Here is a 17,041-nt window from a genome sequence, read left to right as displayed (position 1 = left end):
TAGGAAAAAGTGATGTTCTATAAAGATACGTAAGACGACCTGAAGTTTTCGTTTTTTATATGAAACAAAGAAGGATTTGAATTACTGACCTTCAGCCTATATAAATGTGTGCGTCATGAAATTGCAAAAAAAGCAAAATATATAAGTAACTAAGACAAATCAAACGAAGAATCACACACAGGTGGCAAAAATACGAACGTGTATTTCAAACCGGTGCAAATAAAAGTTATACCAGCCAAGTTCTTCCACATGGTAAGTCACGCAGTAAAATGTTATACATTTACAATTACGAATGTATCTGTTCCTGTACTATACATTTAGATAATTCCATATTTCAAACAATCAAGGCCTTCGCAGTCCGAATGGTCAAATATCTAAGCATCTGAACGATGAACATTTAACCACCAGAATGCCTTGCTTATTTTCAAAACAGCATGCTGTTTAAAATATTTTGACGAGTCCATGTAGTAATTAATTAGTTCCGTCCGTCAGTAGAATTTACAACGTTTTATTCATTGTGGCATGTCTGTATGAACAGCTTGCGTAATTAAGCATTAACAGGATATGAGGCAGCTGGTCTGAATTGACTATACTTCTTAAAGCTGAATATTTTATTTTTTACAAAAACAAAGTTACCATTTTATCATTTAGATTATCTCTTCTTTGAAAGCTCAGACATGATTAAAGAATATACGCTATACAAATACTATAGGCATGTAGACACTAAATAGAAAAAATGGCGCGAAAAAAATGGTAGTCGCCTAATGGCGGATTCAAATAGTCCTTAGTTTTTTTGCTCTGTAGAGCTATTTTACTTATTTTCTTTGCAATTATTTGGCAGAGTTATGTTTGACATGTAGGTGGCATTTTAATAATGAAATAATAACATGACAGAATATGTCATGGAAACTTAGATCATACTACCACCACTACAATTTGGAGTCTCATTTTTAGCTGATTTTGCAGTTTGTGTGTTTGAATTTTTTTTCTTGCATCAAACATGGCCCCCACTTTTCTTTTGATTTTTATTCAGCACTGACAATATTCTTCAAGAAAATGCAAGTTACAGACATTTAAAATGGGTCCTGATGTGTGCTACGGCCATTGAAAATATAATGTCAATTTTAAACAGAATAAAGAACAGCTATTTAGTGTGTTGTAACGTATAGACATGAATTGAACCATACAATACTAGTAGATAAAACATTGTTTGGTGATTTCAGTAAATAAATTTATTTCATTGTAATTTTCAAAGCAATGTCGCATTTGAATTTTAATGTGAATTTGATATAAATGTACAATTCATATCTGTGATAACATTGCATGTCGTAAGTTATTAACAGAGGTCTCTATTTTTCATTATTTGATATCGGTATGGTAAGATTAAAAATAATTCAATAGAGGTAACTTATACGGCTATATTTTATTTAGATCTACATTTGAATACTTCAGTTCAGCGTTTTATGTTATCTTATGTAAGGAAGACAATCTGCTATATTATCTAAAGTTTGGTTGCTTAGTATCTCCATTCATTTGGAATGGTTGTTAGAACAATATATGTTCATTCCTGTAAAACAATGAGAATTAAAAAGAATTTGGATGTTTTTTTCGCCTTTCAGAAATGGTTAAATAAGTAATTTATAGGAATAGTTTATAAATAATAAATTTTATTAACGATCACAACAGCGGTCTTTAAGTGCCGTGTTGCAGCCATAAATATTAATTCTGGTCCTTTAGGATTGTGGAGAGCATTCATTTTTACTGTAATAGAACTCCGCTTAGGCTAGGGGACATGAGGGGTAATGCACATTTCATTACCTTTCATGAGCAGACTCAATCGAACCGAGTCTGCAGTTATGTTGCTTTGTTGCGTTCTGTGCTTCGAAACGGTTTTTCAAAGATTTTAGAAATATTGGCTGAGAATTACTGGATAATAAATGCTATAAATGTCAACGGACAAGAAATGCCACAAAGCACTAATGACGGAAGACTTGGTTATTTCTCTTGTCAAATACGTGCTTACGTTTTGTAAATTGTGTATAAATTGTTACTAAAGTAAATATGTGTTTTCAAGAAATGCATTGCAGTTTAGAAGTTTTTGTTCGGGTATGAAAATTATGTTGTTTGTATTTCTGGCTCCGAAAGCTCCCAATTCTTCAGTATGCTACGCTGTAGATATTGGAGTTATCTGATGGTCAGCTGGTCTGTCAGTTGGCAAATAATTCAAATGAAACTTCATACACATAATCATATAGATGTGTAAATATTCAAATGTCACAAGGTGCCAGACCGGGACTGAACCCGGGGCCTCGGAATACCGTTCCGATGCACTACCGACTGAACTACCCGGCCGCTTACACATTTTCTCCCCGCTTTAATATTCAAGTCCTATACCGTGACATACTCCCCCGCTATATGAAATTCGTCCCCGAATTTCTAATTGGATAGAGAACAAGGTAAACATGATCTCGGAATATATTCAGTCACGGTCCCATGTTGGGTGCCAAATGTCACAGGGTAAGAAAATGTACAGCCAGACAGGGACTCGAACCCGGGGCCTCGGAATACCGTTCCGATACACTACCGACTGAGCTACCCGACCACCTACTCATGTTCTCCCCGTTTTAATATTCAGGTCCAATACCGTGACACGTAATATATTTTGTTCAAGACTGGTCAAAGAATTGCAAAGTTATGTGCCGTAGGACTCCGACAAAACGGCTACTCTTACATAACTGGAACATGGGAGTTTGTGGCGCGAACTTCTTCCAAAAGTTTACAAGGACTCTATACACATGATTGTCATGAAGTGAAGATGTGCGTGACTTATTTTCTCTAAGGTCATTCTAAGTGTTGCATAGTTACTATATACAGTTTGCCCTGGTCCATTTGACTGAGACAAAACGTGTAAACAGGCATTATTGGTACCGGGGACTTTGAGGCCCAAACTCCTTCAACAGTTTCAAAAGGAATGCAATGATACACATGAAAACATTAAAATGTAGATGTCCACGGAAGTTATTTTTCAAAATACTGTACTGATTCTAAATTTTTTATATGAGCTGACCTAAAATCTATTCTTGCGCCTCTTTTAAAGAGCATTTTGTTATAATGTAACCATTCTATACAGCCTCCCGTTTAGCCAACATTTCTTTATGATGGGGGACAGAAATGATAAAACACAACTCCAGACCGAACTGAATGAAGATATAACTACAATAAGTAATGTGTATTATTTATTTAAAAACAAATATAAAGATGTTGTGATTGCTTAATGGTTATTGCTTTTATCATCCTCCGTACTACTGTTAAGCTACATGTGAAAAGAGGAAAAATATGCAAATGTAAAACATCTTGATCAAGTACAAAATTGAATATGATTCTCATACGCATACCGAGAAGTAACGACAACGCATTGTTATCTTTTTAATTCAGCTACAAATTTATGAATGGAGACTTCAACAACAAAATAAATTGTAGAAATATTCAAAGCCATAGAAACACTGTTTAAAAGTATATCAGGTAGTATGATTTACATTGACAGACTTTCTAACCAATACAATTCCGACAAAAATAAGTATTATTTCATTTACTGATTCTGCTTTTTCCGTAGATATTTTAATGAACACTTTTTGCAGAAACATGAGATTTCCGAATCATGATTAACATCTGATATTTCGTAAATTAGACAATAATCACTTATTGCGGGAACATGAGATTCCAAACACGACCCGAATCATTTTCCTATTAAACAAAGAAGGCTGAAAATTGTGTGTTATAATACAATATTTCATTTTCCTGACGTCAAATTATTACGTCAGAGTGTCAAACGACGTAGCGGCGCGCTGGAAAAGAAACCAACAGAAAACTGGCAAACATTATGGATGTCGTCAAGGATATAATTCCTTCGTATCCACGACAACTCACAAAATGAGATGTATTATTTCTTAAGCTTCATCGCGAGTTTCGTGTATTATTAGTATTTAATTTTCATTTATAATTAATAGTAAATCAAACTAAAACAAACTTCTAGTATGTTCATCGATAAAAGCACAAGTAGGAATACTAGCGACTATACAGTCAAACCTGCTTAAGAGATCACCTGTATTAAGCAAAATCCTGTGTTATAACACCATTAATTTTAGGTCCCTCCATAGTGCATTTCTTATACATTGTATTAAAAGACCATCTGTCTTGTAAGACCACTTTTTTGCTCTCCCTTAAGTGGTCTCTGTATTAGTCAAAACAGTAAAATGTTGATGTAAAAGCGAAGCAGCTTTCTTAAAAATCGCACTCAATAAATATCAACCAAATATATTGATAAATGATCAAACATTTTCGTAGTATTGATTAATCATAAAAGATAGTGAAGTAATCTGCGTTTTAAATAATAATATGGCATATGCGGAGGCAGTCCCCTTTAAAATTATTTCTAGTTTTTTTTTTTATAATTGTTTTTCTTTCTGTACGATATTTTATGTCCAATTTCTTTTCTTTTCTTGAGATGATAAGTACAATGTAATAGTTCACATATATCACATAACGACAGTATAAGGGAGGGCCCCAGATAATGTTGTAATTACTTCTGGTCCAACTGGTCCTTTTGCATATTTACATTTATGTAATTGTGTATGCTTGTTGTATGTGTTTGTGTATGCTTTTTGTATGTGTGTGAATAGAATATGTATATATAATATATGATATAAATAATAAAATATTATTAAACTAAAATTATTTCAATGTTAATAAGTCAAAGCTGTATTGCAGTCCTTTTCGAAAAATTATCATTTTGAAATATCTTAAGTAAACGTTTTTCCTGTGTTCATCTGATTTCAAAGAAACTGCTTTTCAGATGAATTCATATCTATACAAGGATACAGTTTGTAATTATAAATTGTATTGATTTTATCATTGCTTTCAACATTGACAGCTTGAGGCCCCCTTTTTCTTTTTACGAGGCCTCATTCTCCGTTTTTTTCTTTTTTCCTCATTTTTCGTTTTACAAACTGCTTACACGCAGTGTTTCGAATTTTCTACAAGTATGACAAAGTGAAAACAAAACAAAAATAAGGACAAAGCCCCAGTAGAATATCTGCATGCACTTAAAAGTAAAACCTGCATCAGTGAAATTTTAGTAGTTACTCATCATAAGATGTATATTGACTGATCCAATCTTGGAAGGCATTATCAGATTGATAGACGTCTCTAAAGACACTTATTGTAACCAAGCGTAGGTAGCAGACCGGAAGAATTAGAATCTTGTCAGCTCTCCATAAAGGGTCACTGGACCACCTTCGAAGACACAAAGTACACTTGGGCACTGTATTTAAACCAAACGAAAACATAAGTGGATTGTCAAGGATGATAAGATTATAATTGAATTTCGTGCTTTCTAGAATGACATTTTTCGCCTTTGAGAAGTTTACTTTCACAAGTATGAAAAGGAAAGTCAAAAAGAAAAACTTTGCATCATGACAGATGCAGTTGGCAGTTTTTCAAAAGTTGAATGAAATATTTGTTAGGACATTTAAAAATAGGAATTAAAAAAAAAATTACCAAGGGTTCACAATGGTGTACTTTATTTAAAGATATCATGTCGGGCCTTCAGAAGGAAACAAAGACAAAATGGTGATTTTGCTTCCAAAACAGGAGGCAAATTACCATATTTAGTATCAAGTTCCCTGTTCGGGAAATAGGGAAAACCCCAGACATCGTTTCCTAAAAGGAAAGTCTCCCCAACCGGTATAAATCAATAAAAAGCTTTAGAATAGGACGTTTGATATAATCGTATACAGAAGTTTGAACAAATTGATAACAGGACTTTCTTCGTTGTTATTTTCGGTCGGTGATATAATGATGCAAGAAATGAATGTTAGCAGCGGGTATTCATCTTTTGTAGAACGTGGGTCTGCTATGTATGACACTTTAGAACGAGCGGAAAGTGAAACTAACGATAGAAAAAATAAGGTACAAGCTGACGGACAGGGAACGTTTGCAGACGTTGCTTGGAAACTTCTTTGTAAAACGTATGTGAATTTTAAAGTTCGTGTTTGCGTAATTATTACTGTAACGATATTATTCATAACTACGCTGGCTATTCTGGTGTATTTTGCTGCGTCTCATAAACAAGAAGGTAAGTTTCACTTAATTGTGCTATTTTGGTTTCCTGACATTTCACTGTTAACATTTCTGAGACACAAACTTTTTATATTTATATTTTGCTTCAGTAAATAACTATTTCGATAACTAACGACAATTACGTCATTCCAACACACTGAATATATTTCTCTGTTGCCACCCATCCATTTGTCTGACAGATTGTCAAACAGAGTACCAATTTATTTTGGAAACATTTACTTATGGTCTTCATCATATAAGCATAGTTAAAGGCCTGTACGAGTACATACATACATTATGGCAGGCCAAAGTCACAAATTGTTTATGTATTTCAAATACATATATCACGGCAGGTCAACGTCACAAATTGATTATGTATTTCATATACTGCTATTGTGGCAGGCCAACGTCAGTAGCTGTTTATATGTTAGATCTGTTCAAAATCTAAAATTCTTTTCAAATGTTCATATTCAGGTTGTATGTTTCACATTCGTATTATTCTAATTCTCTTGATCAAACGGAAATATTTATAATATTTGATACTGTTTTTTTTTGTCAAACTGTAATTTCATGACGTATCTTTTATAACATACTATTACGCCACGCCACAACACGAGAAGGCGATAAATTATCCTTTCATTGTTTGGCCCTCTGTTGGACATGCACAGAAGGGATAATATGACAACATAAATGCCACCCTGATGAAAATAACTTTGTTAGTCTACAGCATTGAATAAAATAAGAAAAAAACATATACGATCTTGGCTCGGTAGTACAATAAGTACAATAAGTGTCTTTAGACTCCAGTAACGGAAACTTACCTGCGCATGTCAACTAGTGAAACAACGGCAATTTAATTTGTCTTGTTGTCGCGTGATATCCCCACCTGCACGACAGAGAATGTTACCTTGTCCTCGCCTAGCCGCTTGGCGCCGCGCCGGTCACACAAGGAACAACAACATAACAAAATGCTTGTAGAAAATTCGCCAACACGAGGAGAGATAAATTTGTCATGTCGTCACCCTCCTGTTATCGTATCCTCATGCTGTTACTTCATCAGGCTGTATTGCTGGTGGGGGTTGCAACGTGACAGGAAGAACATAAATGATTTATCGAACTGTCGTGGTGTCGCTCTGGTTGCGGCGCTAATATGCCAGAACTACATGGCAGAAACAAGCCACCATACATCTACATTGTCAAAAGATAGCGATTTAATTACTTGGAATGATAATATAATAATATTAACAGGATGCTAATACAAGGTATGACGCAGAATTAGAAGTAGTTTTTCAACTTAATTCTTGTCTGTTTCTAAGAACCCTCAACATGTCCTGTTAGAACGTAAACATCCTACTTGTCCATGTAAACCAATTTCTCTTTAATTAAAACGAGTCTGTCCATCACAGTTAATAAATATATAACACTGCACATGCCTTCTTAGCACCGGCTTAAGCAGTAACCTCTAATACAGAAACAGCGGACGGACACCATGAACTCAAAGGACCAGAAAATACATGTACATAATTTTTCGGTCAGCGCTTGACATTTTAGTACTGATGTTGTAGTAGTTAATAAACGTATTAGAAGATTCGTTGGAAGCAAGCAAATGCAACCAAGCGAAACAATAGTTGACTATGTGAGATAAAGTCTGTTCATGGAGGTAATGGAATGCGCAGCAACTTTTACGCTCCCTAGTCATTTGCGATTTTCATCGAACATATTTTAGTAAGTTTCTAGTGCGGTGTTGGTTGATGTCCCACGGCTAATACATACTTATTTGTGCAGAATGTTTACATATTAATTCAGTTGTATGTATTTCAAGGTATTTGGTAACCATCAAGAGTGGTGTTTGTAAGGAGCCAACATATTATATTTTTATGCCCTCGAAGGGGGCATATTAGTTTTCAACTGTCCGTCCGTTCGTTTGTTCGTTCGTCACAACGTTAACTTTTTGCATGAAGGCACTTTACTCGCAAACCACTGCACCCATGACCTTCAAACTTCATATGCTGATAGAACTTATTGCGTACACCATTCCTATTGACTTTGGGGTCACCAGATTAAAGGTCAAGGTCACAGGGGCCAATGTTAACTTTTTGCATAAAGGCACTCTACTCGCGAACCACTGCACCCAGGACCTTCAAACTTCACATGCTGATAGTACTTATTGAGTACACCATCCCTACTGATATTAGGATCACCAGGTCAAAGGTCAAGGTCACAGGGGCCAACGTTAACTTTTTGCATGAAGACACTTTACTCGCGAACCACTGCACCCAGGACCTTCAAACTGCACATGCTGATAGTACTTATTGAGTACACCATCCCTACTGATATTAGGATCACCAGGTCAAAGGTCAAGGTCACAGGGGCCAACGTTAACTTTTTGCATGAAGACACTTTACTCGCGAACCACTGCACCCAGGACCTTCAAACTGCACATGCTGATAGTACTTATTGAGTACACCATCCCTACTGATATTAGGGTCACCAGGTCAAAGGTCAAGGTCACAGGGGCCAACGTTAACTTTTTGCATGAAGGCACTTTACTCGCGAACTACTGCACCCAGGACCTCCAAACTTCACATGCTGATAGTACTTATTAAGTACACCACCCCTACTGACTTTGGGGTCACCAGGTCAAAGGTCAAGGTCACAGGGGCCAACGTTAACTTTTTGCATGAAGGCACTTTACTCGCGAACCACTTCACCCAGGACCTTCAAACTTCACATGCTGATAATACCTATTGAGTACACCACTCCTATTGACTTTGGGGTCACCAGGTCAAAGGTCAAGGCGCTGTGGGGGCATTTGTCACCATTAGTGACATCTCTTGTTTGTAGTATATAGCTATTCGTAACCAAGAGTAAGTCCTAAATAATTACTAGTACATCACATAAATCACACATGTGGTGCAATGCCTTGTTCCTGATGTGGAAAATGGTATGGCAGTCCGCGATATGGATGCTAAACAAAAGGCATACCTAGACACGGCTACAGTCACCTGTGTGGAAGGATATCGAACAGAGAAACCCAGAATCATGTGTCAAGCCAGCGGTGTATGGGAATCGTCAGCTTGTCAAAAGATAGGTAAAATTTTTAATTCGACAAATCGAACTTACTCTTTGGAATCGTCCTTCATACAATAAGTGGAATGTTCAACCATTCTTAATACTGAATACTGAAATGAATGCATTGTCATATTACAATTAATAATTTCTTAATATTAACATTCACAGTGTGTGGAAGTGTACCAGCTGTAAGAAACGGCAAAGCAGTTCTTGATAACTCTGAACAGATGTCATACCTGGACAAAGCTACAGTCACCTGTTACGTCGGGTATCAAACGGCGAAACCCAGTATACAGTGTCAGGCTAACGGATTATGGGAATCGGTATCGTGCAAAGAGATAGGTTAAGTCTGAACTTTCATATATATATTTAACTGTTTTCGTTGTTTGTTTAGAGTTAAGAATTTGCAGTTCATACTTCAGTAAACGTATTTTTTTACAGAAGTCGCCCGCTATAACTTAAAGGACAAGCTTACAGTGTACACTGTTATAACTCTTTCATTTAATTATGAAATTATGAATCGTCCATATGTTAAACGAAATGCGTTGGTCAGAACGTTTATTGAAACTGCAATACGGGCTTAATATTGCCACAATAGGTCCCTTCAATACATTTTAAAACAGTCATGTGTGAAACTAAATGTTGCAGTCTACGTTTTCAAATATGTGCAGAAGTTTTAGCATTGTTTTGCTTACCATTCTTCTTATTAGATGGTAGTGTACGAAGTTAAAATATTACAAAACTTCATTAGAATAAAAGCAATGAAGTTAGTTTCATGTTTAATGTATGCAAATTATATTGGAATGCTAATTCAGTATTTGTTTCCCTGTGTTTATATTGTGAATTAATTATACCTTGTAGTCCGGGAGATGAAAAATCAAAAGACGCATTCATCCACCTCTAAATAAGCACTTAGCTGTAAGCGCTCGGCTGTTATTGTTCAACATTTCGGAATTAACAATTAGCATTTATTTTTTGACAATTGCTATGAGACATTTCTTTTTTTGCATTAACTACTTTGCATTACATTGGAATGTGCTTTCCATAAAATATAGCAATTTAGAAAAATTACCTCTTAACTTCTTTTGTGGAACTTGTTTTTTGTTTACAGCCGAATGCACCTGAAAGTATGCTAAAGGTAGTAAGAGATTTATTTCCCCCAAATATATTTGATACTGTTTGGAAAAAGGACCTTATCAAGCCATAAAAATACTCGTTCGATCACATACAAATCAACGTCGAAGTTATTTCTTATTTTCATATCTAGCCCGTTTGTAAATGTTTTAGGGTTGGTAATTGGGAACACAACGTTACTCTGTATTACGAATGTCATTGAGATCTTACAAACAGCATTTTCTAAACAAACAGAAAAAAAGTCCCAAAGAATAGTTCGTTCTCCCTGCGTATGACGGATAAGTACATTTGCTGTACTTTGGTATTATCATCAATGATGTGATGGATATGCACCTCTCAAAAGCGATAACCCTAATAGAGTTATTGTACTTTGTTGTTGAATATTTGCCTATCTCGGCTATCTGCCTACTTTACTGTCTGTGCTGGCCTTTGTAATTGGGTCCAAACGTTTCAAGCATGTTCTTTAGGATGAATTCCGAAATCTGGCAACCGTTTATTAATATTATTGTTGAAGGTGAGTAGTTCAAACCAGGAATTAAAAACATAATTATTGTTTTGATAGGAATTGATTGTAAAGACACTTTGGAGAAGCACCCAGCGGCACCAAGTGGTGTATATAAAATTCAACTAAATACAACTAAATCAATCTTGACTGTTTATTGTGATATGGAGAAAGAAGGTGGAGGATGGACGGTAAGTTTAAATTTGTTAGGGAGATAGCTTTTAGAGTTGATAGAAAAACTGATATAGAACTTAATGTTACTTACATTTCATAAAGAAAATAAATGTTAGAACCCGTGACCTGAATATAGGCATTCTAAGATTTATTAATGACTAACAGCTTTAGGAAAAGCCCATAACTAACTTGAAGAAAGTAGATTTCAGAACCTTGATACTTCATGCATGTTGATAGAGATAATACCGTGAAGGTGTATTCAGAGGTCAGTTGTAAGTTACTTAGCGTCCATGGATATTAATTGCTGTGATACGAGCCTTACAAGTTGACAGATGTTTCTTCAAATGATTTACTAAAAAGTGTTTGTTCAGTCCTTCTCCCATGTTGCTTAACCAATGCCTATAGCGGAAGCTTAAGCTTGCTCTTCTACCACCAAAGCTAGATGTTACTGGCTAATCTTCACTAGCATGTAAATAATATATGAGCCGCGCCATGAGGAAACCAACATAGTGGGTTTGCGACCAGCATGGATCCAGACCAGCCTGCGCATCCGCGCAGTCTGGTCAGGATCCATGCTGTTCGCTGACGGTTTCTCTAATTGCAATAGGCTTTGAAAGCGAACAGCATGGATCCTGATCAGACTGCGCGGATGCGCAGGCTGGTCTGGATCCATGCTGGTCGCAAACCCACTGTGTTGGTTTTCTCATGGCACGGCTCATATTGTTTTAAGATTGCCGAGATCTCCGTTATTAACGATCACTATTATGAGAAAAATGTACAAATGCATTGCATGATACAAATGTATAATAGTAAAAGTTGTCAATGGCTGAATGGTAGTTTTCCTATATTTGCAAGGATTATAGATATTGATGTCTTATACATAGGTGCCAAAGTTTTGAATGGGTTTTAATAAGTATACTAACTAAATGTATTGATTTAATTCAAGCTTTTCATTTCAAATATCAATAAGTATACATTCAATCCAATTCAAAGTTGTTTGAAATTGCCGGACATCAGTGCTGTTTTGTTATACTTTCTCTGAACTTTCAGGTATTTCATAACCGGTTTGATGGTTCAGTTGATTTTTATCGAGATTTTTCTGAATATGAGAATGGCTTTGGTGATGTAAGAGGTGAATTTTGGTTAGGTAGGTAGTGCATTTTATTTTATTGTAAAAATTATATGGTGACGTTTGCGGCGCCAACCAGACTTTTATTCGTCATATGAGAAAATAATTCACAGGATTTATTTGCTATTGTCATATTGATTTTGCCTGAGCGTAAGAATGATACAATTGGTTTGAACATGATAACGACAATCTAAAATCTTTTGTATCAGGGAAACAGTTACTGATGATGTAAACTCTTATGTCACTTTTATACTTAGGATACCTTAAAGCCAAGCGTCGATTTTTCAAGTATGTTTTTCACATGATTTCAACTTAAATGACGTTTTTAGCCAGACTGCTCACAGAGTTCCGAATATGAACACGCTATAGGGCTTACGGAATGTCGGTGGTTCTACCAGGGTGCCCGCTCGTGATGAAAAAATGCACGGAGGGGCACCTGGGGTATTCTTCCACCATTAAAGCTGGAAAGTCGCCATATGACCTATAATTGTGGCGGTGCGACGTTAACACCACCCCCGCCCCACAAAAAAGTGTTAAAACAGAATGTCAAGTTTCAACCAGGTTTTCTGTTGTTTGTTTTTGGTTGCGGGTTTATCCCGCTACCAAAGTTAAGTGTATTTCTGACAATCATGTAGTATCTTTATTTGATTCCAAATCACATCCAAAGGAAGGATGTTCATGTGCTACACAAAGTAGTCCCATTCATGGACAATGCGGATGAATTATCAATGATCAAGTAGTTCTTATTCATCCTCTATCCATTCACACTGGCCATTTAGATTATATAAGATCTGTCAATGATTAGGTATTCCAGCCCATGGTGTAACTTACATCTCTGACTTCCAGCTGTTTCATGTAAGGTCAGGCAGAGTTTATCTTAGATATGAGGCACATTAGTATTTGTTTCTTATACATGTATATTTATAGATTTGCATTTTAAATGAAAATAATTCTAGCAAAACCCGCAACCACCAGACATCTCAAGGCTTTGATTCCTGTAAGCGACGCAGTGTATTCGTGACTGTCTTGTTTGTTTTATCAGTGATGAGATTCGCCAACTGCCTAAACTTTCCAATCATTTCTTGGCTAAATGAGTGAGCTAAGTTCTCTTTTAGTTAAAAAAAACAACAGTTCACAGGTTCTGACACCTTCGTGTTTCAGTTGTTATAAAACACCTAACACGTTGTTGCATACGCTTCCCTTTCTTCAGAACGATAAAAATGTTTTATAATGTAACTAGGAGTTTGTGTTTGGACATAGTTCAGTTTATAAAAAACTACATTTTATAGAATGTTCTGTATATACTGGAAGGCGTGACATAGCTTCGTTAGCCGGTACAATGTAACTATAGATAATTTGATATTACTATAAAATGCATAGTTAATGTCTAAACAATGAGTTTTCAAAGTTTTAAGATTTTAAAAACACTGACATGGCTCGTATGTTTCGATATATCTTTGAGTTAAAAATGTGGGTAGTTAATATTTGTGGTCTATGCGATGAAAAACAAACGAATAAAGTCCACAGTTTCTGTTGTTATGTTTTATCAATGAGCATGTGAGCACTCTAAACGACCTTGTTGTGGATGATGGTCCGATTTTCCGCGATACGTCTTCTAAAGTCTTAGATATTTAAGCAGTCATATGTATCTGGAACTAAGTACTTGATTGTTCGATACACTTCGGCCAAAAAGGATAGGACCAGGACTTTGATATTTTTATAGAATAATTTAAATATCATGTACTTTTTCATACAATAACTTGTCCACTTTAAGGATTGAAGCATATACAACAGCTAGTTATGCAAGATAAAACCGAAATTCGACTGGAAATGAAAAGGAATGATGGTGAAGAAGGTTATGAAGCATATCAAGACTTCAAGCTTTCAGGTGATGCAAATTATAAGCTATCAATCGATGTAGGCTCTGCAGACAGATCAGTAGGTAGGTTTAAATATTATTGTCACTAATTATTTCATCCAGATTTATTAAAATAGAGACAAGATAAGAATAACAAAATGATATATCACATGAATATCTGACAAACTTGTAGATCTATTCATTGACAAGTATTTTGATTAGTATCAACCCTTGTATAATTGAAATATGGAATGACGGACGCTTGCTTGAAGTAATTTGTCACGGTGTAGAAACTGAATACAGTTTTTTCACTCATTGGATACCCAATTAGTTGTTAAAGATAAACATATATATATATGTATTTATATATAAACAAAGTGCACGTCTTTTACTTTTTAGACACATTGTGATAATTTTGTTGTAGATAAGCCGAATCTGTTTGAAACATTTCAGGAATATCAGCCATATATTGTTTCGCCGGAAGCAATGGTTATTCTTTCGCAACATTTGATACGGATGCATTCGGAAGTTGTTCTTGTGCCGAACAATACCACGGAGGGTGGTGGTATGGCAGCACGTGTACAATGGTAAATCTTAACGGTAAATATTGTACTCCAGGAACATTGTGTGGTGATGGCAAATATCCAAAAAAAGGACACTATCATTACGGATTTTCTCAGTACGAATCTTTGATGACATCTCGAATGATGATTAAACGTGTATAAAATATACAAGTAATGTCAGTAATACAGGGGTGTATTCCTTTCTTCGCACTTGAAAATGTACTGCAATGTTTTATCAGCAACATTTGAATTAAGCTCGAGCCCGATTCCTAGATAAACCAATATTGGTATCACGCGAGAAGGTGTGGTCGTTGTTCAAGTTAAGCTCGAACTCACAAGCTAGCGGACTGGATCGCATATACGATCATGTGACATTAAAAGGGATATTATTTTCCTCCATGTAAGGAGAGGAACGTGAATTGTACATAAACCTACACTTACATATGCCATAGAACAGTATATAACTTCCTGAAATTTGTATATATTTTTTCATTAATTTTAACTGACGAAGCTTTATTTTACCATAATAAGAAATACAATATCATGTGTGCATTTCATTTTAGGACGTAAATCAATCAACCAGATAAGTTACTTATGGGCCGGGGAGCTGGGTATACTGAAGTCACGATTCAGATGAGAAAAATTGTCTAGTGTTCTAATAACTTGCTGTCATAAATGCAAATCACACAACATATCTATTTCATTTAAACAGTTGTGAAGGAATACACCTAGTGACTGTAACTAATTTTGCTATTATAAAACAGTTTTCTTACAAACTGTACATGTCCTCGTATTGCTGTGTTTATCTCTCATAAAGTTCTCAGACAGTTTAACCCTTTAAATTGTCTTAATTTAACATTTCACTGCTGCTTTTTGCGACTTACTTTGCGATTTTTCAAGACTGTGGTTCTTCATATGTTTGATTGCTCTTGATGTCTACTTATATTGTATGTATATATAGTTGTCGATGTTGATCACATACTAGTTTAAATATGTTCACGTAATTAACATTCATATACTACTGGCAAATCAAATTATCAGATTCGTTTGAAATACTTATCTGCCCATGAAGTTATCCTTTCTGTCCCTCAATGGAATGCAACCTAAGCTATCTGGGTATGTTTTTATAATCTGAGTCTTAAGGTCTATAGGTAACTTAAATTATGTAGTATAATATATTTCAGATGTATTTTTTTTTAATGTGCATATATGGACAACTAAAACAAAACCTATAGTTACCTCGTTATATCTCTATTAAGTACGAATTTTAAGGAGTGCTTAAACTATGTATAGCACAATTAAGGTTTAAAATAAAACAAAGCCATTCAGTAATTGGAGGCTGTACAAGTATGCTCAACTCACTTCAAATACCTCATCCCTGTGATAAATATGCTAGCAGGAGATCTCCACTGTCGGCAAGAAGCAGATGTCACAGAAAAATCCCTAGAACGAACTGTCTAGTATCACAGACTTCAAAATATCATAGTTTTATCATCTTGACATTTACATCAAAGCGTCGTTACTTTACATGTACAATTATTTTCATGTGAAGTGTTGTATGGAGGGTTGCGTTTTTTTTTGTCTGGTTAAAGGTCAATGCAAGTCTGAACTCAGATAACAAATAGTATGTGATACAGTTTCCTTAGGCAGGTAGCATTTAGAATAGAGTATCCGAAAATCCTCCAACTAACGTTTAGTTTAAAGTATTTCATTTTTAAAAAGATACAGCAACTATTTCTTATTTGCACGAAAGCAACGGAATGTTTTATACAGATGGTGCGAGCGTAATCACCGAGATTTTATGCCCGATTCATATACGGTGTTGGAGAGAGAATTATTTGCGATATTTTTTCCACCTTCCTTTTGTTAGGTATATAATAACAAATGTTATAATTTGAAAGACGGACAAGCCCATTATAGAAATTTAGTGGGGCAAGAGTTAAACTCAAGTCTGAATAATTGACCTACTCTGTACACAATCTTAAAAAGTTCAATTTAAATGCGTAACTCGATTGCTACAATATGGTGTTGTAAATGTTACATAAGAAAGATATCTGATAAAGACTTCTCCAGCTGCAGCAATTAAAAACTCTATTGTTTAATGTTTCTTGTATACAAGACTTCGTTTGTATGTAACAAGACTTTATTCATATTAACTATATTTTATCTTATTCAATGAATACAACTATAAACAATTCAAGCATGCTCTTAATGAGTGTTTCTAACGACTTGATCCAATTTTTCATAACAGTTCTGTATTTTTCTTTACTTCTTTTGTTTGGAAAATAATTGTTTATACATTTTATCCTCGTTGATCAACAGTCTGTCTGAGTAATGTAAAACATTCAGTTTTGTGCCATATATACTTTTTATTCGCTAAAAATGTACATTTTATTAATGCATCTATTCCATAATTGTAAATGCAGTACGGTATGGACTTAGAATCTTCTTTTTATATTGTACAATAAAGAATTTGCAGTGGTCAGTGAAAA

General features: G+C 35.1%; 1 long non-coding RNA gene across 1 annotated transcript; it reads left to right on the top strand.

Moving 5' to 3' along the window:
* The first annotated feature begins 12,011 nt into the window (after positions 1-12,011).
* LOC128559189 (uncharacterized) lies at positions 12,012-16,789 on the top strand. The gene is made up of 3 exons (XR_008372266.1): positions 12,012-12,146; positions 13,903-14,070; positions 14,440-16,789. It is a non-coding gene; the product is annotated as an uncharacterized LOC128559189 (long non-coding RNA).
* Positions 16,790-17,041: the final 252 nt, after the last annotated feature.

Source organism: Mercenaria mercenaria, chromosome 8, assembly GCF_021730395.1.
Source record: "Mercenaria mercenaria strain notata chromosome 8, MADL_Memer_1, whole genome shotgun sequence".
In the NCBI taxonomy this organism is placed as follows: Eukaryota; Metazoa; Mollusca; class Bivalvia; order Venerida; family Veneridae; genus Mercenaria; species Mercenaria mercenaria.
The sequence above is the reverse complement of the archived record's forward strand: the minus strand, read 5'-3'. Positions and strand labels throughout refer to the sequence as shown.